Consider the following 26,625-nt stretch of genomic DNA (forward strand, 5'->3'; position numbering starts at 1 on the left):
TGGGTGATGAAATAATCTATACAACAAATCCCCAAGACACACGTTTATCTATGTAACACACCTGCACATACACCTCTGAACTTAAAAGTTTTTTTAAAAAATTGAATAAACAAATTTATATGGAAAAATAAATTATTCAGAATAGCCAAATCAAATGTGCAGAACAACAAAGCTAGATGCTTACTTTACCAGACATCAAGACAATTAAAATTAAGAATTTCCATTTAATCATAAGTGACTAGAAAAAGCAAATCACAGACTGAAAGAAGTTATTTGCAATACACATATCCAACTAAGAGCTCATCTTCAGTATACATTAAAAACTCCCATGAATCAGTTAAAAAAATGACTAAAAACTTACTAAAAAGATGGCCAAAATCTTAAATGGGCACTTCACAGATGAGGGTAGCCAAAAGCCAATAAGCATATTAAAAAGTGCTGAAAATCGTTATTTATCAGGAAAATACAAATTAAAACCAAAACGAGATACCACTATGCTCATCCGGTTGTCAGAAAGGACTGACAATATCAAGTGTTAGTGAGATGTGGAGCAACTAGTATTCTCCTACATCACTTATCAGTGTCTACTAAATCTAAAAATGCCTACCCTAGTAATTTTTAAAATTAATTATGAACTTGATAATTGTATTATTTATTCCAATGAATCTTTTTTTTCTTTGAGACAGAGTCTCACTTTATCACCCAGGCTATACAGCCTCTGCCTCCCAGGTTCAAGTGATTCTTGTGTCTCAGCCTCCCAAGTACTTGGCACTTCAGGTTCATGTCACCACACCCGGCTAATTTTTGTATTTTTAGTAAAGATGGGGTTTCACCATGTCGATCACGCTGGTCTTGAACTCCAGACTTCAAGTGATCCACCCACCTCTGCCTCAAAAAGTGCTAGGATTACAGGTGTGATTTGCTGCATCCAGTCTCTAATGAATTTAACAGTGGCTTAATTTTATGCACATATAGTTGTCATTAATTTTTTTTTTTAATTTTAGGCTCGGTGGTACATGTAAAAATTTGCTATATAGGTAAACTGTGTGTCACAGGTGTTTGGTGTACAAATGATTTCGTCACCCAGGTAATAAGTACAGTACACTATAGGTAGTTTTTCAGTCCTCATCCTCTTCCTACCCTCCACCCTCAAGTAGGGCCCTACTGTCTGTTGGTCCCTTCTTTGTGTTCAAGTGTACTCAATGTTTAGCTTCCACTTATAAGTGAGGGTGTGCAGTATTTGGTTTTCTGTTCCTGCATTGGTTTGCTTAGGCTAATGGCCTCCAGTTCCATCCATGTTCCTGCAAAGGACATGATCTCATTCTTGTCCAAGTGACAAGAACAGTATATCTATCGCATTTTCTTTATCCAGTCTATGACTGATGGATATGTAGGTTGATTATATGTCTTTGCTATTGTGAATAGTGCTGTGGTGAACATACTCATGCACGTGTCTTTATGGCAGAACAATTTATATTTGTTAGGGTACATACCCAATCACGGGATTACTAGGTAAATCAGTAATTTTCACAACAGAAATGAATTATTATGCTCCCCCCAAAGACACATACGCCATGTTAATAGCAGTGTTATTCATACTAGCCTCAAAGTGGAAATAATTCAAGCGTCCATCAACAGTAGAACAGATCTAGTATTGCAACATATTCACTCAGCGCAATAACACGAATTAATCTCATAGCGATAATGTTGAGTCAAAGAGGCTAGACACAAAAGAGTATATCCTAGATGAGTTCATGTATCTAAAGTCCAAAACCACTATTCTGACTTTTAATGATGACAGAGGTCTGAACAGTGGTTAACTCTGGGGGAGTATCAATTTGAGAAGGAGCCCAAAGGAGGGCGCTGGAGTGTTGAAAATGTCTTATAACTTTACCTGGATAGTAGCTACACTGATGTTTACACTGGAAAAGTTCTTTATGTAAGTTTTTCCTTATAAAAAACAGAAAAATATTAAAAAGAGAAAAACAATCAGATAAGCAATCACTGATGACTATTTGATTATATTAAAGAATTAGTATTCTTTTTTTTCGGTGTACAATGGTACTATGGCTATATTTTAAAGGATTTTCTATTTTTAGAGGGATATATGAAAGTCATTACAGACAAAATGATGTGTTGACTGGGATTTGTTTCAAAATCATTGGGGCAAAGAGATTAAAAGGGAACAGAAGATAGATAAAACTGGCCATGACTTGATAATGATTGAAGCTGAGTGACAAGAACATCAGAATTCATTAAATTATTCTATGTACTTTTGAAATTTTTCCAAAATAAAAAGGTAAAAAACAAGGCCAGGCATGATGGCTCACACCTATAATCCCAGCACTTTGGGAGGCTGAAGCAGGAGGATTGCTTGAGACTAGGAGTTCCAAACCAGCCTAGGCAACATAGTGAGACCCTGTCTCTAAAAAATTTTTAAAACATACTTATAAGGTGTCTTTTGGAATCCTTTCATGAGACGGCCTCTTACATTCACTGCATCTGCTTTTTAAAAATGAACCATCAGTAATAAAACGGCTCTAAAATTTTCTCTCTATGAGTCATCCAAAGGCAGAAAACCTGCTGTGAATGAAAGGAAGGAACTGATCCCCTATTCTGGTATTTGCCAGCATTGCCTTGGAAATTTTCTAAAGTTTCTCCAGGATATTAAAAACTTGACTGATGAAGACTTTATTTCCTGAAACACAGTGGAAGAGAACATATATATTTGATTCTCAGAGGAACATTTCTCACTTAGGTAAGTGGGCATCATCACCATAAAACAGTCCCTAACTGAGTATGTTTCTTTAAATGCAATTTTACTGCCCAAAGTGGTGAATAGCTGGAATTTTTTAAGTCTTTCATTTTTCTGAAAATGTCCTAAATTTATTTAATGTTTAGTTCTTAGAAAAATTTTCCAAAATGACTTTTCTCCCCTTCCAATGTGTGGAGGTTTGGATTCTTGGGGATTACAAAGGAAGCACAGGGCCACCTGAATCTAATCAGCCCACAGCTGTCATCCACATCTTTCACTGCAGCCCTGAGACCTGAGGGTTGAAGAAAAACTGCATGCACTCACCCCTGCTACTCTTAATGGAAGCTATTCTTTTCTGTGACCCATGCTGTTGAAAAATCACAGTCCCAGGGGACCACTGGAGTTAACTTTGTGCAATTAGCAAAAACGGCAACATTGAATGCTTCTCTAATGCCTTAGACCTTGCCTTCAAAACACAATTTTTGCCAAAAGGACAAGCGATATCCTCTGCTCTGCTTGGTATCATCAAAAGCGGACTTTAAGATGACAAAATTGGTTTGGTATTTCATATTTTCTTCTGAAAGAAGAGAGAAACAATGCCAAGAAAAGAAAACTACATGGGTGAAGCTACTTGTTGCAACATTAACCAGAATAGAGAAAAACTTGGTTTTAACAGATCATTGGTAAAAAGTTTCATGACATTGCATTTGACAATTATTTCTTGGGTATGACACCGAAGCACAGGTAATAAAAGTACATAACTTGAACTACACTAAAATTTAAAACTTCTGTGCCTCACAGAACATAAGCAGTAGGCTGAAAAGTCAACCAACCTATGGAACTGGAGAAAATATTTGCAAATCATGTATCTGACAAGGGGTTAATATTCAGAATATATAAAGAGCTTCTACAACTCAGCAACAACAAAAAACAAACAACCTAATTAAAAACTTGGCAAAGAGCCTGAATAGACATTTCTCCAAAGAAGATATACCAACGGCTATATAAGCACATGAACAGAAGCTCACCATCACTGATCACTAGGGAAATGCAAAGCAAAGCCACAATGAGACACCACCTCGCGCCCACTAGGATAGCTACTATCGAAAATATAACAAAGTAAGTTTCAGAAAGGATGTGGACTGGAACCCTTGCATACCATTGGTGGGGGTGTAAGGTGGTGTAGCCACAATGGAAAACTATAGGCAGTTTCCCCAAAAATTAGAAATAGAATTACCACATGATCTAGCAATTCCACTTCTAGGCATATACACAAAACATTGAAAGCAAAGACTCAAACAGATATTTGTACACCCATGTTCATAGCAGCATTATTCACAACAGCCAAAAGGTGAAAGCAACTCTAATGCTCACAGACAGATGAATGGATAAACAAAATGTGGTATACATACAATGGAATATTATTCAGCCTTAAAGAAAATTCTGATACATGTGACAAAATGGATGAACCTTGTGGACATTATTCTAAGTGAAATAAGCCAGCCCAAAAAGATTAATACTGTAGGAAACAATAGAGGCCTTGTGCATAGAGCGAGTGCCTGCATCCTCCCCACCCCTCCCACAACACTCCACTCCAGGATTCCCCCAGCTTGCTTGCCCACCACGGCCAAGGAAGCAGCCTTCAGTGATGGAAGAACAAGTGATCAATGAGGAGTACAAAATATGGAAAAAGAACACTCCTTTTCTTTGTGATGTGGTGATGACCCATGCTCTGGAGTGGCCTAGCCTAACTGCCTAGTGGCTTCTAGATGTAACCAGACCAGAAGGGAAAAGATTTCAGCATTCATCGACTTGTCCTGGGGACACACACATCAGATGAACAAAACCATCTTGTTATAGTCAGTGTGCAACTCCCTAATGATGATGCTCAGTTTGATGTGTCACACTACAACAGTGAGAAAGGAGAATTCAGAGGTTTTGGTTCAGTTAGTGGAAAACATGAAATAGAAATCAAGATCAAGCATGAAGGGAGAAGTAAACAGGGCCCGTTATATGCCCCAGAACCCTTGTATCGTCGCAACAAAGACTTCTTCCAGTGATGTTCTTGTCTTTGACTATACAAAACATCCTTCTAAACCAGATCCTTCTAGAGAATGCAACCCAGACTTGCATCTCCGTGGACATCAGAAGGAAGGCTATGGGCTTTCTTGGAACCCAAATCTCAGTGGGCACTTACTTAGTGCTTCAGATGACCACACCATCTGCCTGTGGGACATCAGTGCTGTTCCAAAGGAGGGAAAAGTGGTGGAGGCGAAGACCATCTTTACAGGGCATACAGCAGCAGATGTTTCCTGGCATCTGCTCCATGAGTCTCTGTTTGGATCAGTTGCTGATGATCAGAAACTTATGATTTGGAATACTCATTCAAACAATACTTTCAACCACTCAGTTGATGTTCACACTGCTAAAGTGAACTGCCTCTCTTTCAATCCTTATAGTGAGTTCATTCTTGCCACAGGATCAGCTGACAAGACTTTGCCTTGTGGGATCTGAGAAATCTGAAACTTACGTTGCATTCCTTTGAATCATATAAGGATGAAATATTCCAGATTCAGTAGTCACTTCACAATGAGACTGTTTTGGCTTCCAGTGGTACTGATTACAGACTGAATGTCTGGGATTTAAGTAAAACTGGAGAAGAACAATCCCCAGAAAATGCAGAAGACGGGCCACCAGAGTTGTTGTTTATTCATGGTTGTCACACTGCCAAGATATCTGATTTCTCCTGGAATCCCAGTGACCCTTGGGTGATTTGTTCTGAATCAGAAGACAATATCATGCAAGTGTGGCAAATGGCAGAGAACATTTATAATGATGAAGACCCTGAAGGAAGCGTGGATCTGGAAGGGCAAGGGTCCTAGATATACATGTCTTTACCTCTTGTGATTTTAGACTCCCCTTTTTTCTTCTCAACTCTGAGACTGATTTAACACTGGTTTTGAGACACGGACTTTGTTCAGCTATCCCTCTGCATAATAGGTACCACCAATAATGCTATTAACCCAAACAGTGGGTGTTTTCTAAATGGGGGCTTGATTTAGCAAAGCCACAGACTTACACTGAAATTTTCTTCAGGAATTTTATAGTAATAAACCCAGGTCTAAAGCAGCTACAGAAAGAGGAATATTATGTGTGATTATTTTTCTTCTTATGCTATATCCCCCAGTTATTCAGACTCATTTAAGTAAAGGTTAGAGTGAGTGAGGAATAGAGCCAAATGAGGTAGATGTCTGAGCCATGAAGTATAAACATTGAAAGATGTCACTTTTATTCAGGAAATAGGGGCAATTCAAGCTATATGGATTCCTACTCAAAAATCTTGACACCTGACTTTCCAGGATGCACATTTTCATACGTAGACCAGTTTTCTCTTGGTTTCTTCAGTTAAATCAAAACTACACATTCCTCTTTCCCCACATATTTTTGCTCATTAGTGTATTTCTTGAGCTGTTTTCATGTTGTTTCTTTCTTGTGAAATGGTGTTTTCTGGTTTTTTTTAAATTGGGACCGCCAAGTTGCAAAGATGTATGTTTTTAACTGACAGTTATACCACAGGTACACTATGTCAAGTTAAGAAAAGTGAATCAATAACTTGTATTTGTTTTAAAAATTAGGAGGGGCACAGTGGCTGGTGGCTCACGCCTGTAATCCCAGCACTTTGGGAGGCCAAGGCAGGTGGATCACAAGGTCAGGAGATTGAGACTATCCTGGCCAACATGGTGAAACCCTGTCACTACTAAAAATACAAAAATTAGCCAGGTGTGGTGATGCATGCCTGTAATCCAAGCTACTCGGGAGGCTGAGGCAGGAGAATCGTTTGAACTAGGGAGTCAGAGGTTGTAAGCCGAGATCGTGCACTACACTACAGCCAGGCGACAGAGGGAGACTCCGTCTCAAAAAAAAAAAAAAAAAAAAAAAATTAAATTAGTCCTTGATAAAAATTTTTTTTTTTTTTTTTTTTTTTAAAAAGAGTTAGTCCTTGACCACTAGTTTAATGCCATCTACATTTTGGGTGACCTGTCTCACCAGCAGAGTCGTCACTCTCTATGACTGTGTAAATGCTTAAAATGGAATAAATTGCCTTTCTACATTAAATAAAAAAGATTAATGCTGTACGATTCCACTTCTATGAAGTACCTATCATAGTCAACTTCACAGAGACAGAAAGCAGAATAGTGGTTGTCAGGGGCTGGGGGTGGGGAAAGGAATGGGGAGCTGTTGTTTAATGGGTACAGAGTTTGAGTTTTGCAAGATCAAAGAGTTCTGCAGATTGGTTGCAAAACAATGCATATGTACTTAACACGACTGAACTGTACACTTGCAAAATAGATAAGATGACATATTTTGTCATGTATATTTTACCACAATTTTAAAAATTAATTGAAAAAACTTTCTACAATAGAATAAATGACTCACAAATAACCAGATGGAATATTATCATGACCTAAAAAGGTTTTTGATAGAACTTAATGTGAAAACAAAAGTTCTGCATACACTGTTCCAACACATACAGACAATAAAAAAAATGAACAAATTTGTTGTGAGGGGCAAGAAGATCAAGGGAGTCTTCCCCGGCGCAAAGTGTATGTATGGCGGGGAGGCTGAACAGTTATGACTGAAACTGCTCTAATCATCATTTGTTTTCAAATTGTCACCACAGACACTCTTCCTACATTTCCACTCCCTTTAGAGAGAAGAATGCATAATTTAAGTCGGTTTACTTGTTCTACATCCCTGTGATTCGGTTGTTATTTTGATACAATTTTCTCAACAGAATATACCATCCAGCCAACCAAACAGAATAATGGGGTGACTCAATCCAAGACAGCCAAATCCCGCTTATGTGGGAATGAGTGATTCACTGAGTGGCAAGCTGAGGCCTCGCTGTACTGTGGCCCAGGGCATCCTTAGCACAAGGCTGGCAATGAACTGAACCCACAAGAAGCAGAGAACAGACCTCACTTACATGAGGTTACTCCCCAAGACAGCCTCTGATTTTTTTTTTCCAAAAACAAATGCAAATGATTTGAAGATCACTTTTTATATTACCCATATAAGTAGTATAAATACGATTTTTAATGCATGCCTTTCAAAATTTAACAAAATGGAACTTTAACACTTATTTTTTTTGCTTATTCTCTTATTTAAAAAGTTTTTTTTTCCTTTTTAATTGTGAAATCTCTACACTTAGCTAACTCCTCCCCACTCTGCCAAGAAAAATAATAAAAGGTTTTATAATAAGGAATCTGATAATCTGCTGAGGGCCGAGCCAAAAATTAAAAATATGTGCTTTGAACACATAAAAGTCAGCAGTAAATAAAGCCTTGAAATGTCTCAATTTCACGGAACACTGACGGTCTGAATGTAGCCCCCACGTAGCTTGTACTTGTGGTTCCTGGGCTATGGGCTTATTTCTACTATTGTATATCTCAAGTTCTCTAACTTGGGTACACTGTGGCAACAATCAATAGATTAGTTTAGTACTTCTGCAATGAACTATGTTTTCCAGATTTGTTGAACTTACTTTGTAACACCATTCAGACACAGGAAACTATTATAAGAGCAAGTTGGAGGCCTCAATCTTAATTCAAAGATGTTGCGGCAATAACAGAGAAAGGAATAGCTGTTCAGCCAGTGCCCAAGAACATAAACGCTTTTATATCACTCACCAACTAAAGGGAAAGACTTGTCTCTCCTTATATTACATCAGGAAGGAAGAACATGATGTTTTTAGCACCTTGTTCACGCAGCATTTGTTCAACAGTTTATTAAACAGAACATCTTCCATATGCAGAAAAGGTAAAGGTGTTTTGGAAGTGGTAAATGGAAAACTCAACATCAAAGGTCAAAGAAGAAAAGCAATCTATTCCCTCAGATGGTGGCCAAGGAAAATAAAATGGGAAATGATTTATTGGAAGGGTTTTTCTTGACATGATTTATATTGTTATTAAGAATATTTTTCAAAAGGAAACCATCTGATTTATTCTGAAAGCATCTTACTTTAAAAGTACTCTCAATGCTTCCTTTATGTATTACAGACAGAATCCTTAGAGGTCTTATATGAGACTGGACAGCATGTGTGGAATGTCCCTTTTTGAATCCTGCTACATATCAGATAAAATTCATTACCTGTGATTATCCTAAAAAGTTAAATCACTTCCACAGTAATACCAATGGCTCTACTCATTCATGAGGTCTCCTCCTCCCAAAAGGCCTGAGAAACAGGTACAGTCACCCAGGTGCAACTACACGGCCTGCACGCTCCACTGCTCCACATCTTCTAAGGATCCAATTTTGAATTTCCAATTCTCAATGGTTTCCCATAGTACACAGCTGACACTGAGCCTACTCATGGAAGGATTAAAACATCAACTCCATCCAAGCCAAATAACTAGGAAAGCAATTGAGAAGTCAGGCCAACCAAAAAATAAAGTTCAGTATCATAGTCTAATAAATATAGTTTTCCAGTTTGTTCCTTGGCTCCTCCAAGTTATCTAAGAGAAAACTGTAAATTTCTTTAAAAAACACAATAATTTTTTTAAGAGATTTAATTTTAAAATCACCCATCTGAGTCATGACTGGATAATGTTCCTCAGTTTAAAATAAATAAAAAGTGACCTTTCTTATACTTAGGGCTATAGGAAAAATTCTAATGAATCTAGTTGTGTTCCACTCACTCATTCAAAACATGTTTGCTGAGACACGGTCTCAAAAAGAAAAAGCAATAACTCATTTTATTTAATTTTTAAATGGAAAAATAAAAGATTCATAAAACTACGAAAAAAAAAAAAAAAAACATGTTTGCTGAACACCAAGTACACAGCAGGCCCAGTGCTACGTGCAGAGGACTCAAAGATGACCAAAAATACTCCTGCTCTTCACAGAGCATACACTGTCCAGTTTGGCAGCTAGAAAGTCCAAATAGCCCTTCTAATAAATAGCAATGCAAAGTGGGTAGATGGTGGTTACTCTGACTCACATCATTATCCCTTGTCATCATATTTTATGTGAACAAATGAGGGCACCCTAACACCATGTGTGTCTTCTCTAGTATTCTTTTTAAAGATATATACGTATGTCTCCAATCACTCTCTATATTTTAATTCTCTGCAGAGCGCTTATTACTATTTGATATCTGTGTCATTATTTGTTTGAATAAATGTAAGTCCCCAAGAGTGGGGACCCTATCTCTGTTACATGCTGCTGTCTGTACTACGTACAACAGAATCTGGAGTTTAACAGGTTCTCAATACATGCCTGTTTAATGAACCAACCAACCACGTACTACGAAATCTGTACTTCCCATTTCATCTGATGAACTGTCCTCTACAGGGTCAAAAAATGACTAGATATAAGATCTTCCTCACCTGAACCTGTAAAAAGGCTTTTTCATTCACAAAAGTAAATGTGCTTATTTCCTTTACCAGAAGATAGCTGTGGGGAAATTCATGGAAAGTCTTTATTTGCTTTTCAGACATGACTCAAACCATGACCTTTGGGGACCTTTTAATCTAAAGGATGGCATGCCTCTAAAAACACTGATGGCCACAGCCATTTAGTTTATGAGTGTTTGATTTACAAATGTTTGGAGTAAGTCCAGTCTTCTGTTCAGACTTGTTTTCCTTTTGTGCCCACCCTTTTGGGGAATATAGAAGTTTGTAGCCACCACCAGCTCACCCCAGACATCCCTGGAAGTCAGGGGCACCTCAGGCCTGGAAGGGTGCCAGTCCCCAGAGAGCATGGCCCCTATGTGTACAGTGATGTTTACGCTTATAGCCACTGCAGTTTCTGTTTATGTTTGTTAACTGCTTATGATATGACCTTACATCTTATCAGAAAAAAAAGACTTTGTAATTCACTGGCTGGTGCCGAGAAGCCATGAAATTCACCAAGATCAGTGAAGCTGTTAGCCTGTAGCAGGCAGGGGATGGGAGGACATCTGGGTGGGGCTAGTCTACTCTGGGTCTCCTCCCCACTGAGGGAAGAATAAGCAGAGCCTGGATGGTCCATTCCTACAGCTTGAGATAGTAATGATCTACAGGTAGATCACTATTGAGCCATTCTCTAAGAGGCACCCTAAAAACAATAATAACCAGGCCCTTGCTCCTTCCTTCCTATGGACTATTGCTCTGACGGATGCATTTCTAGGACACACGTACACTATGAAGGCATCCCCTGAGTATGGCAAAATATACTCAGTCATGGAAATAACTCAAAATACAGATAAGTTCAACAACAAGATGACAAAAACAGAATTTCACTTTTTTTTTTTTTGAGATGGAGTTTTGCTCTTGTTGCCCAGGCTAGAGTGCAATGGCATGATCTTGGCTCACTGCAACTTTCGCCTCCTGGGTTCAAGTGATTCTCCTGCCTTAGCCTCCTGAGTAGCTGGGATTACAGGCATATAACACCATGCCCAGCTAATTTTGTATTTTTAGTAGAGATGGGGATTCAACATGTTGGTCAGGCTGGTCTTGAACTCCTGACCTCAGGTGATCCACCCTCCTGAGCTTCCCCAAGGGCTGGGCTTACAGGCATGAGCCGCCGTGCCTGGCCTGGCCCGCTCTTTTTTTTTTTTTTTTTTTTTGAGAGAAGGTCTTGCTTTGTTACCCAGGCTGGAGTCCAGTGGTGCAATCTCAGCTCACTGCAGCCTCGACCGCCTGGGCTTGAGTCATCCTCCCACCTCCAAGCTGGGACTACAGGCATGGGCTACCATGCCTGGCTAATTTTTATATTTTTAGTAGAGACAGGATTTTACCATGTTGTCCATGCTGGCCTCCAACTCCTGACCTCAAGTGATCCACCCATCTTGTCCTACCAAAGTGTTGGGATTACAGGCATGAGCCACTGCACCAGGCCAAATTTTACCTTTTAGCCTGTCTCAGGTGTCCAGCAAAGGAAAGGCAATCAACACAGGGGTGTCCCTTAGAACCTAGGAGTTTTAAGCAGGACATATTATGGGAAGAATGAGAAAGGAGAAATGGTGAACAGGTCAAGGGATATAAGTGCCTGACCAGGCATGGAGAGCTGGGGGCTGGCAGTCACACCCTTCTCAGAGGCCAAATGGTAACCAGGCACCTAGCCAGCCAGGCCTGGGAAGAAGAGGGGAGAAAAGAGAGACAAAGCGAAATGAAGGCCAAGGAAAACGGTCGGACCCTAAGTCCCTCATCTTTTAATTGCCAAATGCTTTCTTGAGTTAGGATTACCCAGTCTAATTAATATGGACAGACTATTTAGTAAGGGGATATTTAAGAGAAAAAACAGCAACATAGAAATTAAGTTTGTCTCCAGACAAGAATAGGGAAAATAGGAAATGTTTCCATTTTTATTTCCTTTCCAATTATTACTTTAATCCTATAAATTTTCCAAATCAAAATAAAAATTTGGGGGCTTGGGGGTGAGGGCTCTTGCCTGGGTCACTGACCTCCTGCCTCTGTTCTCAATGGTTCCTGCTCGGCCTCTGGCCTAGGTCCAAAGGGTGCTGGTTCCAGACCACCTTTCCTGCTCCCTCTGGTTGGGCTGGATCCCTCCTCTGGGCTCGAAAGATCCTCAGCCTTCACCTTTCAGAACATGACTCATACCCGCACAGTTCCTAGCACAGGGATCAGCACCCAGAAAGCCCTCAATGGGTATCTGACGCATAAGCGAATGAATGAGTCAATGAGTGAGTGAGTGTACAGCCTGGCATGCAAATGAACAGAAGACTATCTATGCTGAGCTACTGACGATGGCTATGAGGCAGGTGAAATTGTTTCCATTTCTTTCCATGTTATAGAGCTGACTTACTGAATGAACAAACTCACTAAAATAGTGCCTGGCATATAGTAGGTACAATGTAACTATTTATTGAATGAAGTAAATAAATAATGAATTGGTCTAAATAAACGAAAATCTTTTCCATGCTTAAGAAGTTACTCCTGAAAACAAGATTAATATTTGAGTAGTCTCTGGAATATACAAAATGTTTTAAATGATTGCCTGCCTTTACCATTAGCTCTCTTTAAAATATCACTTTACAAATATAGTTCTTAAATTGTTCACCTATAGAATGCTGAAAAGTATTAAAGGTGGCATTACAAAGGCCACTTCTTAAGCTAGGAGTCCTATCATAATTACAAAATTTTCTCTTGAGTTGGCAAGCATGTCTTAAGAACTACATAATCATGTATTGAGATATTCATTCCATAACTGTATTGTTTCAATTTTAACAATTTAAAATGTAAATAATTACAGTGTTTCAAAGAACATATTTCTACAATAGAAAATAACAAATCTGTTTGTTGACCTACACACTGATTGCCACCTCAGCCTAAAAATAACTTCCAGTCTTTGAAAAGCCCATTTAAGAAAAACAACCTCAAAACAGCAATCACTGCTGCTTCCTGTTACCTTAAAAGGTAAATATAGTACTTACAATTTTTTAATGAAAAGGAACAGAGTTCACAAAAAGAAAGCAGTATTTTCTCAAAGTTATATAAAACTAAATGATATTTCAGAATAGAAATAGGAGAAAAATGTTACATGTTTTAACCAAAAATATACACTTATCTCAAATATTTATCACGTCCTTCTTTCAAAGTTTCAAATCAGAATCGTAAAAGCCTTTAATTTCCTACTCATACAGGCATAGCTGACTCCTGCCTTCAGGCTATGGGCAGCCTTGCATAAATGCAAAAAGGTAGTGCATAAAAACTTCTTTAAAGAAGTCAGAAATAGGGTATTTAAAATTTAAAAATCAACTCATTCTCATGAATCCTTAACTGCTTATGCAATTATATATTAGTGTCCTATAGTTTATCAAGTATTTCAAAATTGCAAAACTTTATAACATGTTTTGGAAGGCACACATGTGTATTTGTTTTCCAAATTCACTGGTTTATTAGTCTCACACAAATTATTAAACTTTAATGTTATCTTTAAATTTCCATTTTATTGGGGCACTATTAGACCACAAAAATCATACATATAATAGATAAGCCTACCTATAAGAGGCTCTGTTTTAATAACAAAATGCATTTTTTGCCATATTAAAGCAATTGTGATTATATTTGAGAAAGCTATACTACAAATAAACATGCAATGTACAAAATAAACATGGCTAAATGAGTAAGGCGGTGTTCCATCTTTCAAATACTATTTTAATGTTTAATTTTTATGAGTACATAGTAGGTGTATATATTTATGGGGCACACAAAATATTTCAGTATAGGCATACAATGCATAATACATCAGGTTCATATATTTTTTGTTATTTCTTCTATGGTCCTGATTCAATACAGAGCTGTTATATTTTATAATGATCTATTATTATTTCAAATATTAGCAGTGGGAGATACTTCCTTCTTCAATAGTTTTATTAAAGGATCAAAGTAAGCTATATATAAGTAAAGGTCAGTTTGGTTGGTTTTGCTGTTGTTACAATAGGTTTTCTTCTCTGTATATCATCTGCTTTCCTGCTACCAAAAAGAAATAACAAAGGGAGGGAGGAAGGCAGACAGAAAGGGAAGGAAGGAGGAAGAAAGAAAGGGAGGGAGAAAAGGAAAGAAAGAAACACTATAGGATAGTCTAAGAATGATGTGTTTTGATTTTTGAGAACAAGTGGTATTAAATACACATTAAAGTTGAATAACTAGGTTGTACAACCACAAAACCCCCAGTTTATGAATAATTCTGATATTAAGAAATATATGTCAATGTTGGCCAGGCACAGTGGCTCATGCCTGTAATCCCAGCACTTTGGGAGGCCAATGTGGGTGGATCACTTGAGGCCAGGAGTTCGAGACCAGCCTGGCCAACATGCTGAAACCCCATCTCTACTAAAAACACAAAAATTAGCCAGGCATGGTGGCAGGTGCCTATAATCCTAGCTACTTGGGAGGCTGAGACAGGAGAGTCACTTGACTCCATGAGGCGGAGGTTGCAGTGAGCCAAGATTGTGCCACTGCACTCCAGCCTGGGTGACAGAGTGAGACTCCATCTCAAAAAACACACAAACAAACAAAAAACCCAGAAATATATATTAATGTAAATGTATATCTTCTTAAGAAACTGTGAACTTAATTAAAATAGGGTTTGAGCAGGGCAGAATATGAATCTCATGCTAATATTCTATGTACTAAAGAAGCTGATATTTAGGGAAAGCTAAGTATTTCAGTAACAAAAGTCAATTAAGCAAAATAAAAATCATATTATTTGAAGCATAAAGAAAATACATCTAAATGTATTTTTTCTGTGGAAGCAGGAAAAAAGCATATTGCTTTGTCTACAGGCATTCAAATATACAATATATTTACAGTGACTGGTGAGAATGAAAATTGGTGCAAATCTTTTGAAAAGTTCTCTGTGTACATTTCAAGAGGCTTAAAAATGTTTCTAAGAAAGCTACCTTAAGAGAAATAAAATACAGAAAAATTTTCTATGCAAAAATATTCATTGTATTATTACATGCAGTATTGAGAAACAAGAAAACTAGAATATTGAGGAGTAGAGACTGTTAGCCAAGTTAAACATATTCACCTAGCAAAATATTATTTTACAATGAAAAGCCATAACTAAGGAAATACTCTAGTGGGCTGGAAAAAGCACAGGCTCTAGAAAATGCTACCAAGTTAAAATCTCAACTTGATCATGGACTAAATCTGACTACTAGTAAGACAGACAAACTCTCAAACTTCGTTTCCTCATGTGAAAAGGTGAGGTAATTATACAGCCTTATGTGGATATAATAAGCAAACAAGAAAAGTATCTCAAATGCCTAGTCTAAAGCTTAGGACATACAATAAACCAGTTACTGTATCATGATAATTAATGGAAAAGGCAGGATACAAATAAGATGTGTAGTAAGACAAACTATGTAAAAACAGTCACAGAAGGAAATACCCTAAAACGTAATCTATAAGTAGTGGGAGTAAAGGGTGGTTTTTCTATGTATGTGCTTTCCTTTCCTTCTACATTATCAATGAGTAAGCATTTATCTTTATAATTTAAAGTTTTTAATTTGATCAACATAAGGCATGTTTTTAAAATGTGCACACAGAACTAATTTAAAACAATAATATATAATTAAATTTCATCTATTTACTTATACAAAATTTCACAAATATTTTTTGAGTACCTGTATGTACTAGCCCTGTTGCAAGCAGTGGAACAGTGGAATGAGGCCCTTCCCATGGAGTTTACATCCCAGAGCAGAAATACAGACAGTGTATTTCTTGCTAAATTCATCATTTCTATGGCTGACAGTATAAGCATTTTTAAAATGGCATTTGGGTATTTATTACAGCCTTTCAGAAAACAAAACTGAATATGCCATAAGATTTTAAGTTATAGTTTTATTTTTAAGCCACAGGAAGGCAGTGTGTCAGAGGAGAACATCTAATACTTTGTGGTGCACAAATCTCCCCTTTCCCCCATGTTAAAATGCAGATTCTCACTCAGGTGGTCTGGGATCAGAGACTCTACATTTTCTTTAAATTCTTTATTTTTATTTATTTATTTATTTATTATTTTGAGACAGAGTCTCACTCTGTTGCCCAGGCTGGAGTGCAGTGGCATGATCTTAGCTCACTGCTACCTCCATCTCCCAGGTTCAGGTGATTCTCCCACCTCAGTCTCCCAAATAGCAGAGACTATAGGCACATGCTACCACGTCTGGCTAATTTTTGTATTTTTAGTAGAGACAGAGTTTCGCCATGTTGGCTAGGCTGGTCTTGAACTCCTGATCTCAGGTGATCCACCAGCCTTGGTCTCCCAAAGTGCTGGGATTACAGGTGTGAGCCACCACACCTTGCCCAGAGACTCTACATTCTAACAAGTGCCTAAATGATGCTTATGCCGCTGGTCCTCAAACCACACTTAGACTAGCAAGGTTTCAGAGGCGCTGTTGGAATTTTTGTTTGTAAACAAGTCACGTAAGTTAATGATGCTGGCAGACAGAGTTGTGTGAACTAAAATGACATAAATCTTTCCGAAAAGAAATATTAGAAGACACTGCTAACATTTTCCTACCTGAAATTAAGAATTCCTGTATTTGCTGAAGGCCTGCTCTGTTTAACCAAATCTAAGATCCTTTCCCCAAAAGTACATCTCCATTTTCCATTCTAGTGGATGGTCCCGCATCCTCAGAGGCCTTTGAAGGCTGAGGGTCCTGACGTTTCTTTGTTCTCCTGTGTTCTTGCTCTATGTTATTCCCTTTCCTTGTTCCTGTCACACCAACCTTCCTCTCGGTCCTTGCATCTCATGACTGGCTTGCTACACAGAGCCTGCCCCAGACTCTGTCCACACCAAATTGCCACAGAAGCTGTGCACCCTGAAGACACTTCACCATGCCACTGGTCCTCGACCAGTCACCTCTTTCCACTTTGCATCACAGCAAACTAACGCAACTGCCAGGCTCCGAGCCTCCCCCCACCAGGCACCTGGCCTTCGCTAGCATGGCTTTTCACTTCTTCCAAGCAGGTCCTCTGGTCCAGCTCAGCAAATGCGCAAGACCTAAACCACCCCACATGACTGATCTTTGCCTCCCAGCCTCTGCACGTCCACCCCTCTGCTCTTCAGACTCCTGATTCAAATCCTGGAAAAAATCTGACTTTTTCCGTGATGCCCTCTCTGTAACCTGCCCCCAGTGATGTGTACACAGAATGAAACCAATGTTCCTGGGTTTGCACTGTGGCTCCAGCAAAACTGGTTATTAAACACAGAGACACAGGCACACAGACAGACACACAAATATTCTTTCAGCCAACTGCCATTATAGAAGAGAAGTTTAATTCCCATAGGTGAAAAACCCAATCAGTGGAGGTACAGACTTTTGGCAAGAAGTTAAAATGCTGTCCTGCCTGTGCACTGCTAAATGTTGGAGCTGGAATTAAGAAACATTTTGCAGACGCAAAACCACTTCTTCACTCCTGAGCCTGCCGTGATTGAGCTTAATACCACACCCCTGAGATTTTCTCCATCCCTAGAACTTCCCTGGTGGCAAACCTTCATCTTTCCACATGCCTTTGCTCAGGGACTTTACAGACGTAAGAGTTAATAGTGCAGTAACAGACTTCAGTGAGCTCTGAATATGAGACAGCATGAAATGTGTGAAAGCACTGAATATGGGATAGCGGGTAACAAACACTTGTAGTCTTGTGTTGCGCAGCTACAGCCCAGGCGGAAGATGGGCAGGGCTTCAAGACACATCTAGAGTGCCCTACCTCCCACAGGGCATCTGGTCTCAGTGTCTCTAACCTGGTTCATAATCAGAAGACCCTAAGCAGTTCCTATCCCTTTAACTGTATTTTTCTGTTGCTGAATGAATGCTCTAATAACTTCATTTCCTCAATGTTTAATTCTAAGATGGAGAAAGGAGGGGTAGGGAAAAAAAGAATGGTGTCACTGAATAGATTTTTGTTTTTAGAGATGGAGTCTTGCTCTGTCACCCAGGCTGGAGTGCAGTGACATGATTACTGCTCACTGCAGCCTCGAAGTCCTCAACTTAAGCGATCCTCTCACCTCAGCCTCCCAAATAGCTGTGACCACAGACACGTACCACCACACCCAGCTCACTGAGTGGTTTTTTATTTCATTCTTTTTTCAACATATACTTCTTCAACTTAATTTTCAAGCTACTTCTACAAATTACATTATTTTCAACTACTTAGTTTTATTCATTAACGTATATCTTTCATATATATTATATAATCCCAGCTAGACTCTAAATTTCTTGTGAATAGACCAGACCTTATTTCTTACACATAGTTTTGTTTATTTTATCCCCAAAAGGTACTGCTCTGCAGACACTGAATATAGACATTTTTATGAAAGTCATGGCACCTACTCTCAAATTGCTCCAGAAGCTTCCACAATGCTTCAGTACACAGGAAATGTTCAATAAAGAAACAGCTAATTAAAAAAACCCCAAAACCCTAAATGTCATTAGGCACACCCCTTATTTATACTGTATAAATATACAGAGTATATTCATTTCTTCTTTTGTAGTCTTTTTACATCTTAAATTATATCGTATCATTGACAAGACAAGCCCCTGTAAAAATCCTTGGAGAGAGATGCCAATATACAGTATAACTGATCCTTAGACCGGACAATTTCACATCTAGACACATACCCCAGCAATGTTTTGCACATGTGCATAAAAACGTGTATAAAGAGGTTTGCTAAGTCGGGCACAGTGGCTCACACCTGTAATCCCAGCACTTTGGGAGGCTGAGATGGGTGGATCATGAGGTCAGAAGTTCGAGACCAGTCTGGCCAACATAGTGAAACCCCATCTCTACTAAAAATACAAAAATTTAGCTGGGTATAGTGGTGTGTGCCTGTAATCCCAGCTACTCAGGAGGCTGAGGCAGGAGAATTGTGTGAACCAGGGAGACAGAGGTTGCAGTGAGCTGAGATCACACCTTTACACTCCAGCCCGGGCGACAGTGTGACACTCTGTCTCAAAAAAAAAAAAATAATAATAAGGAAAAAAGAAAAGATGTTCACTAAAGCAGGGGTCCCCAGCCCCTGGGTAGCAGGTCAGTACTGTGGTCTGTGGCCCATTAGGAACTGGGCCACACAGCAGGAGGTAAGCAGCCAGTGGGCGAGCAAGCATCATTTGCACCTAAGCTCCACCTCCTGTCAGATCAGCAGCAGTATTAGATTCTCATAAGAACTCAAACCCTATTGTGAACTGTGCACGTGTGGATTATAGGTTGTGCACACTCCTTATGAGAATCTAATGTCTGATGATCTCAGGTGGAACAGTTCTATCCCAAAACCATACCCCCAACACCCGTAGAAAAACTGTCACCCATGAAACCAGTCCCTGGTGCCAAAAAGGTTGGGGACTGCTGCACTATAGCACTGTTAAGGTCCTAAGAAAACAGAACCCGCCTAAATGGTTACCTGTAATGACTAAGTACATCATATATTTGTATGATGAAATAATTGATTTAGACATTAAAAGGATTGTTCTTGATTTAAAATATATTTCAACATGGGCCAACTTCAACACTTACAAATTGGATAAAAATACAAACTGCAAAGGATACTTATTATGCAAATTTGAAAAAAGGAACCTATATGTTGTTAACAGTTAACAACATGCAATAAAAGTATAAGATGTGAATGGAAAAGACATGTACCAGCCTGAGGACACTGGTGGCCTCTGGAGAGGGAAAGAGGAAAATGGAATCGTGCTGGGCAGGAAGGGAAGTTTAACTGTATCTGTAATGTCTTACTTCTCTAAAGGTAGCAAAAGTGAATATGGCAAATGTTTACAAATGTGAACATTTTCCAAAATGTAATTCTGAGTATGAAAGACATCTATATTTGTTTATAATATGCTGCACTTTTGTACAAACTACTTTAAATTGTTAAAAGAAAATGTAATATAATACGCCCATTAAAAGTATTGAGAGGCTCAATTTCTCTCCATTATTAAAATAACAAAAGCAAATCAGGGCAACAGGTTAAGAGGAAAGCGGTCCCTAAAATATTTCATGTTTACTAGCTATTCCTAACCTAATGACAGAGGCCAATATTCCCGAAGGACCATGAACTAAGGAACATATTGCATTTTACAATAATTTGCTTGGTCTCTTAAGGTGGCAAATGACACTCTTGGCCCTTCTCTTACATAGTTAACACGCTGCTGGGCCACTGGCTAGTGCTTTCTTCACTGCCCACCCATCCACCAGAGCTCCATCAGACACAGACTTGCTGCAAGGTCGAGCCCAGCATTCCCAAAAGCCTTCAGCTTTCTCTTCCTGTGCTAGCGAATCAATGCTAATCATCGAGGGAAAATAACTGAGTTCCTACTATAATGGACTGTATGTGCAAGCTGTTTTAGATGCTATCATTAGCTCTGCTTTTAGCATGGTCAGAAAGTAGGTGGCCTCACTTTGAAGCAATGATAATTTTAACTGATGGCATTAGGGGTCTATGCAGGCATGAATTATCAAATGACATGTAAATCCAATTTTTAGAAGGAAATATTTCCATTCGTCTCTCTCTAGTAATCCAACAGACTCTCAGATCCCCTACTTTTTCCCCTGAACTCAATCCACTTCATTTCACTATTGTATCTAATGCAAAATTCCACCAACACCACTTTCATTTTAAACTATCATTGCATAATGCCTCCTACAGTCTATATTTCCTCTTTGTAACTGTCTTAGAAATAATCAGTAATTTATAATGTAATGATATAGTACCATCATTTCACACTGATGTCTACACTTGCCCTTGTGTTATATACACATAAGCACACAAAAGTAACACACAGTGGAAACTCGCTTAGCCAGTCTTCACTCTCCTAAATCTCTGGATTAACCAACATGGAGTGGGGGAGGGGGAGGGGGAGGGGGAGGGCGCGTGCACATGCACACTAGATGCCCTTCACCTATTGAATACTCAAGCCAGTGGGCTTTTCTCTTTACTACTTAAGCCCCATGCTTACTGATAGTCTCTAAGCGATTATTTCCAAATGTGTTTATTCCTATTGCCTTTGTTATATAACAATTGCTATATATAAATATATACAGCCTTGTTAAATGACAACTACAGAATTCATCGTTCATTGTATAACTACACGAAATAATGTAAAAAAATTACATTTATGAAAAATAAATAAATGCTTTGAAAAGATTTGAAAATGGCAGATGACTTTAAAAGTTGCTTTAGGGTTAGGTGAAAGCAAGATAAATGTGAAAGACTTGTAAAACCAAGGGGCATCCACCCAATATTGCTTCACAAATGATTTTAACCTCTTACTACACTTTAGTGACCCCAATACTGAAAGTCACAGGAATGTATTGTAGCTGTGGCTTATGCAAGAAAGTCAAGTTAAAAATCCATCACCAAACTCACAAAGCAAAGGCCTTAGCCCCACATCAAAAGTAATAACAAGATATTTATTCAATGTTAATTTATTTTTATAATCCCCTGCTTTAACTGACTTCTTAAATTATAATAAATCATCACTTGTGGTCCCAATCATGGTCCCCCAATTACTCCTCCAGCTACTTCAAGTCCTTTGTTAATATTCAGTACTACATACATTTCTTTCCCAAGAGAGTTAAAATAATTGGCGTAACATTTCCTAATTGATGACAAATTGGCAACGAAATTATAACATTGCTTAATACTTCAAATTTGTTCCTGTTGTTGTATTTCCTCTCTTGCTCTGTATGGCAGTATCATCCAACTAGTGACCCAGAACATCCTCAATTCTTCCTTTTTCCTCCCGACCACAACCAAAAATCAAATTGAAACCAAACAGGAGTCCTGCTGAATCTATCTCCTAAAACCTTTCATATGTATCTCCCTTGCTCTCCCCAGCCCCGTGTGGGCTATGATAATTGCTCTCTAACTTGTTTTCTTTCCTCCAGGCTTACTGTGTACAATGCCTCCAGAATTAGTTTTCTAAAATACAAATCCATGTCACTCCTGTGCTCAAAAACCACCAATGGTGCCAGGCATGGTAGCTGACACCTGTAATCCTAGAGCTTTGGGAGGCCAAGGCAAGAGATCGGTCACTTGAGGCCTGGAGTTTTGAGACCAACCTGGGCAACACAGTGACACCCCATCTCTACAAACAAAACAAAAAATCTACCAATGGCTCCTGACTGCCCAAGCGGGAAAGGCTAAAATCCATGGTTCTACATAGAACACAGAACAACCTAACGTGTGTCCACCTCCACCACTCTTTTAAATACACATTCCTTTGTGCAGCCACAGAACAGCTTGATCCTGAATATAACACATGCCTGGATGCTGGCTCTGCCCCAGCCCCGCTGGGAGACTTCCCTGCTCATCCTCAAGGCACCGCCTCTGACGCTCCCTCAATTCCCATGGCCCTGGTTTCAAGTCCTGGCTCTGCTAAGTGAAGTGTCCTTGGAAAATAATTCTTTTGAGTCCCAGTTTCCTCATCTGTAAAGCAGGGGGAAATGATAGCACCCATCTTACAGGTGCATATGGGGGACTGAATGAGGACACCAGCACAGCGCCTGGCACACTGGGGGTCCTCAATAAGTGCCGTGTATCTCTGTTGCTATGGCCCGAATTGTGTCCCCCAAAAGGTCATATGTTGATGCCCTAACCCCTAATTTGACTATATCTGGACCCAGGGCTTTTAGGAAGTAACTGAGTTTAAATGAGGTCATAAGGATGGGGTCCTAATCCAAGAGGGTTGAAGTCTTTCTAAGAAGGGGAAGAAAGAAATCTCACTCTCTCACATGTGCCCCTCACACTCAGAGAAAAGGCCATGTGAGAACATGGCCATAAAGTAGCTGTCTACAAGCCAGGAAGAGAGCCAGCCCTCACCAGATCTCAACCATGCTGGCTCCCTAGTCTCAAACTCCCAGACTCTAGAACTGTGAGAAAATACACATTTCTGTTATTTAAGTCACCCAGTCTTTGGTGTCTTGTTACGGCAGCCCAAGTGGACCAATACACCTGTTGTTACTATTGTTCTCATGATGCGGTTCCATTTAAATTATAGGCTGTGTGGGCCAGGCCTGGTGGTTCATGTCTGTAATCCCAGCACTTTGGGAGGCCAAGGCAGGAGCATTGCTTGAGCCCAGGAGTTCAAGACCAGGGAGGACAACATGGCAAGTTCCCATCTCTACAGAAACTACAAAAATTAGCCAGACATGGTGGTGCATGCCTGTGGTCCCAGCTACTCAGTAGGCTGAGGCAGGATGATCGCCTGGGCCTGGGAGGTCAACGCTGCAGTGAGCTGTGACTACACCACTGCACTCCAGCCTGGGTGACTGAGTGAGACTCCGTCTCAAGAAAAATAAAAATAAATTAGGTGCGGTGTGGATTGTCCTCGCCAGACGGGCATGTCCTTGAGGGAAGGGAGTAGATCTTACTCATCTTTGTCTCCTCTCAGGACTTACCATGGTAATTTAAACACAGTCGGCACATAATCAATGTTTAGTTTATATATGAAAATAAAGAGGACTCAACTTTAAACAAATATTACCCTTTACAGAATTTGGTTTTGAATTATAAGAGATAAATGGTGCCACTAGACATGCATCTGACAACTCAGGGAATATGGATATGCAGCATAGCAGGTGCTGATTTTGGGTTGTATTTTTACTGACCCCAGGCTGAGGCTTCATCTGCAGGGAAGTCTCTGAAGAAATATGTCACCTGAAGAATGAAAAGAGCTAAAAGATATTTTCTCCTGACCTGATCCATGGTACCTGCCTTTCACAGTCATACTCCAGAGTAAAATGCCACAGTCTCTTTGTGATCTCCTTGAAGAACTCGAGCTCACAACAGCAACACTGCCACTAACCACACTTTACTACCACCTTCCATTTGTAGTGAATTTTGCATTTCAAAAGGAACCATATTCCATGTCTAAGTGCTGAATTGACAATACCACAATATTGTAATAACCAGTTAATACAACACAGAATGTCTAATACATGCAAGTCTTAAAATAAGTAAGAGATACCAATTTGGAGTCTTATGCAATCCTCCTGGTGAGACGGTCTATCTGAGACTCTCTAATACCCCAACAAATTTCCTATCATAAGGAATCCACACATTTGGAGAATGTGGGAACCCAGAAAAACTCATGTTTAAAGTACGGATCATTCATATATCATTGACTAAGTACCTATTACATGATAGACATTGGGCTAGGTTAGGTATAGGGGATATAGTAGTGAGCCAAACAGACAAAATTCTTCATCTGAAGGAGGATAGTCCAGCTGGGGGAAATATTATCTTAGGGAATACAGGCAGTACTCACTTTATGTGATACAATAAGATCCTAAAAAGGACCATGCAAGCTGAAAGCATACAAACTGATCTTAATAATAAATGGGAAAAATCAGAAGTGCCCTGTGATCTTTTTAAAAACTTCATCGAAACATTAAACCTATAGCTAACATCATATTCAACAGTAAAAGACCAAAAGCTTTTCCTCTAAGATCAGAACGAGACAAAAATGCCCACTTTTGCCATTACTATTCAGCATAGTACTAGAAGTCCTAGCCAGAGCAATTAGTAAAGGAAAAGAAATAAAAAGCATCCAAATTGGAAATAAAAAAATTAAAATTATCTGTTTACAGATGACATGATCTTAGATGTAGGAAACCCTAAAAATGGCCAGGTATGGTGGCTCACGTCTGTAATCCTGGCACTTTGGGAGGCCAAGGCAGGCAGATCGCTTGAGCCTAGGAGTTTGAGACCAGCCTGGGCAACATGGCAAGACTCCATCTCTATACACACACACACACACACACACACACACACACACACGCACACACAAATTAGCCAGGTGTAGTGGCACACACCTGTAGCTCCAGCTACTCAGGAGGCTGAAGTGGGACAATCAACTTAGCCTGGGAAGATAAAGACTGCAGTAGATCGTGATCACGCCACACCACTCCAGCATGGGCAACAAAGTGATATCCTGTCTCAAGAAAACAAAAACAGAAACAAAAATATCCCCTAAACATTCTACAAGAAATGGTTAAAAGAAACAAATTCAGCAAAGTTGCAAGATACAAAATCAACACACAAAAATCAGTTGTATTTCTACACACTAACAATGAGTAATTCAAAACATTAAGAAAGTTCCATTTACAATAGTATCAAAAAGAATAAAACACTTAGGAATAAACTTAACCAGGGAGGTGAAAGAGTACACTATAAAGCAGTGCTGAAAGAAGTCAAAGATGAGATCAATAAATGGAAAGATGTTCCATGTCCATGGATTGGAAGACTTAATATTAGCTAATACTACTTGAGTCATCTCTCGATTCAGTGTAATCCCTATCAAAATATAAACAATATCTTTTACGCAGAAATAGAAAAATCCATTTTAAAATTCATAGGGAATCTCAAGGGACCCCAAATAGTCTAAATATTTTGAAAAAGAAGAATAAATCGGAAGACCTCACACTTTTCTGATTTCAAAATTTACTACAAAACTACAGTATTAAAACAGAGTTATACCAGTGCAATCACTGACATACAGATGAATGGAAAAGAATACAGAGCCCACACATGGTCAGATGATTTTCAACAAGGATGCCACGACCCTTCAATGGGGAAAGGGCAATAATCTTTTCAACAAATGGTGCTGGGAAAACTGGATATCCACATGTAAATGAATGAAGTTGACCCTTACTTTATACCATTAAAAAAATTAAGTCAAAATGGATCAAGGACCTATGCATTAGAGTTAAAACTATAAAACTCTTATTAGAAAACAGAGAAAAAGTTTCATGACATTCGATTTGGTAAAGGTTTCTTGGATGTGATATCAAAGGCACGCACAAAAACAGAAAATACGGATACACTGGTCTATATTAAAATTAAAATCTTTTCTGCATCAAAGGACACTAACAGCAAAGTGAAAAGGCAACCCATGGACATCTGAAAATTGTATACTAGATAAGGAGTTAATATCCAGAATATATAAAGAACTCTTAAAACTCAACAACACAAAAACCAAACAACTTAAAAAATGGGCAAAGGACTTGAATAAACATTTCTCCAAAGCATATATACAAACACCACAAGCACATGAACACATGCTCAATATCCCTAACACTGGGGAAATGTAAATCAGACTCCACCTCACACCTATTAGGATGGCTATTATCCAAAACAAATCAAGAAATCCTTGTTGGCAAGGATGTAGAAAAACTGGAACCCTTGTGTACCACTGATAGGAATGTAAAACAGTATAATCACTGTGGAAAACAGTATAGTGGTTCCTCAAAAAACTAAAAATAGGGCTGAGCACAGTGACTCACACTGGTAATACCAATGTTTTGGGAGGCCAAAGTGAGATTATCCCTTGAGCCCAGCAGTTAGAGGCCAGCCCAGGC

General features: G+C 39.0%; 1 protein-coding gene, 1 long non-coding RNA gene and 1 pseudogene across 3 annotated transcripts in view; 1 reads left to right on the forward strand and 2 right to left on the reverse strand.

Annotated features, from left to right (window-relative positions):
- The window catches only part of TTC39C (tetratricopeptide repeat domain 39C), a 120,944-nt gene that overhangs the window by 73,040 nt on the left and 21,279 nt on the right, over positions 1 to 26,625 (reverse strand). The gene's annotated exons all lie outside the window — the stretch shown is intronic.
- LOC116561412 lies at positions 4,404 to 6,166 on the forward strand (annotated as a pseudogene). Its single transcript, XR_004273418.1, has one exon. The product of XR_004273418.1 is annotated as a histone-binding protein RBBP4 pseudogene (transcript).
- Positions 16,758 to 26,179, reverse strand: LOC116561413. Its single transcript, XR_004273419.1, has 3 exons — positions 25,435 to 26,179; positions 24,586 to 24,588; positions 16,758 to 16,768 (listed from the first exon to the last, which is right to left on the reverse strand). It is a non-coding gene; the product is annotated as an uncharacterized LOC116561413 (long non-coding RNA).

This window comes from Sapajus apella, unplaced genomic scaffold, assembly GCF_009761245.1.
Source record: "Sapajus apella isolate SASKATOON/1434 unplaced genomic scaffold, GSC_monkey_1.0 scaffold29, whole genome shotgun sequence".
Lineage (NCBI taxonomy): Eukaryota > Metazoa > Chordata > Mammalia > Primates > Cebidae > Sapajus > Sapajus apella.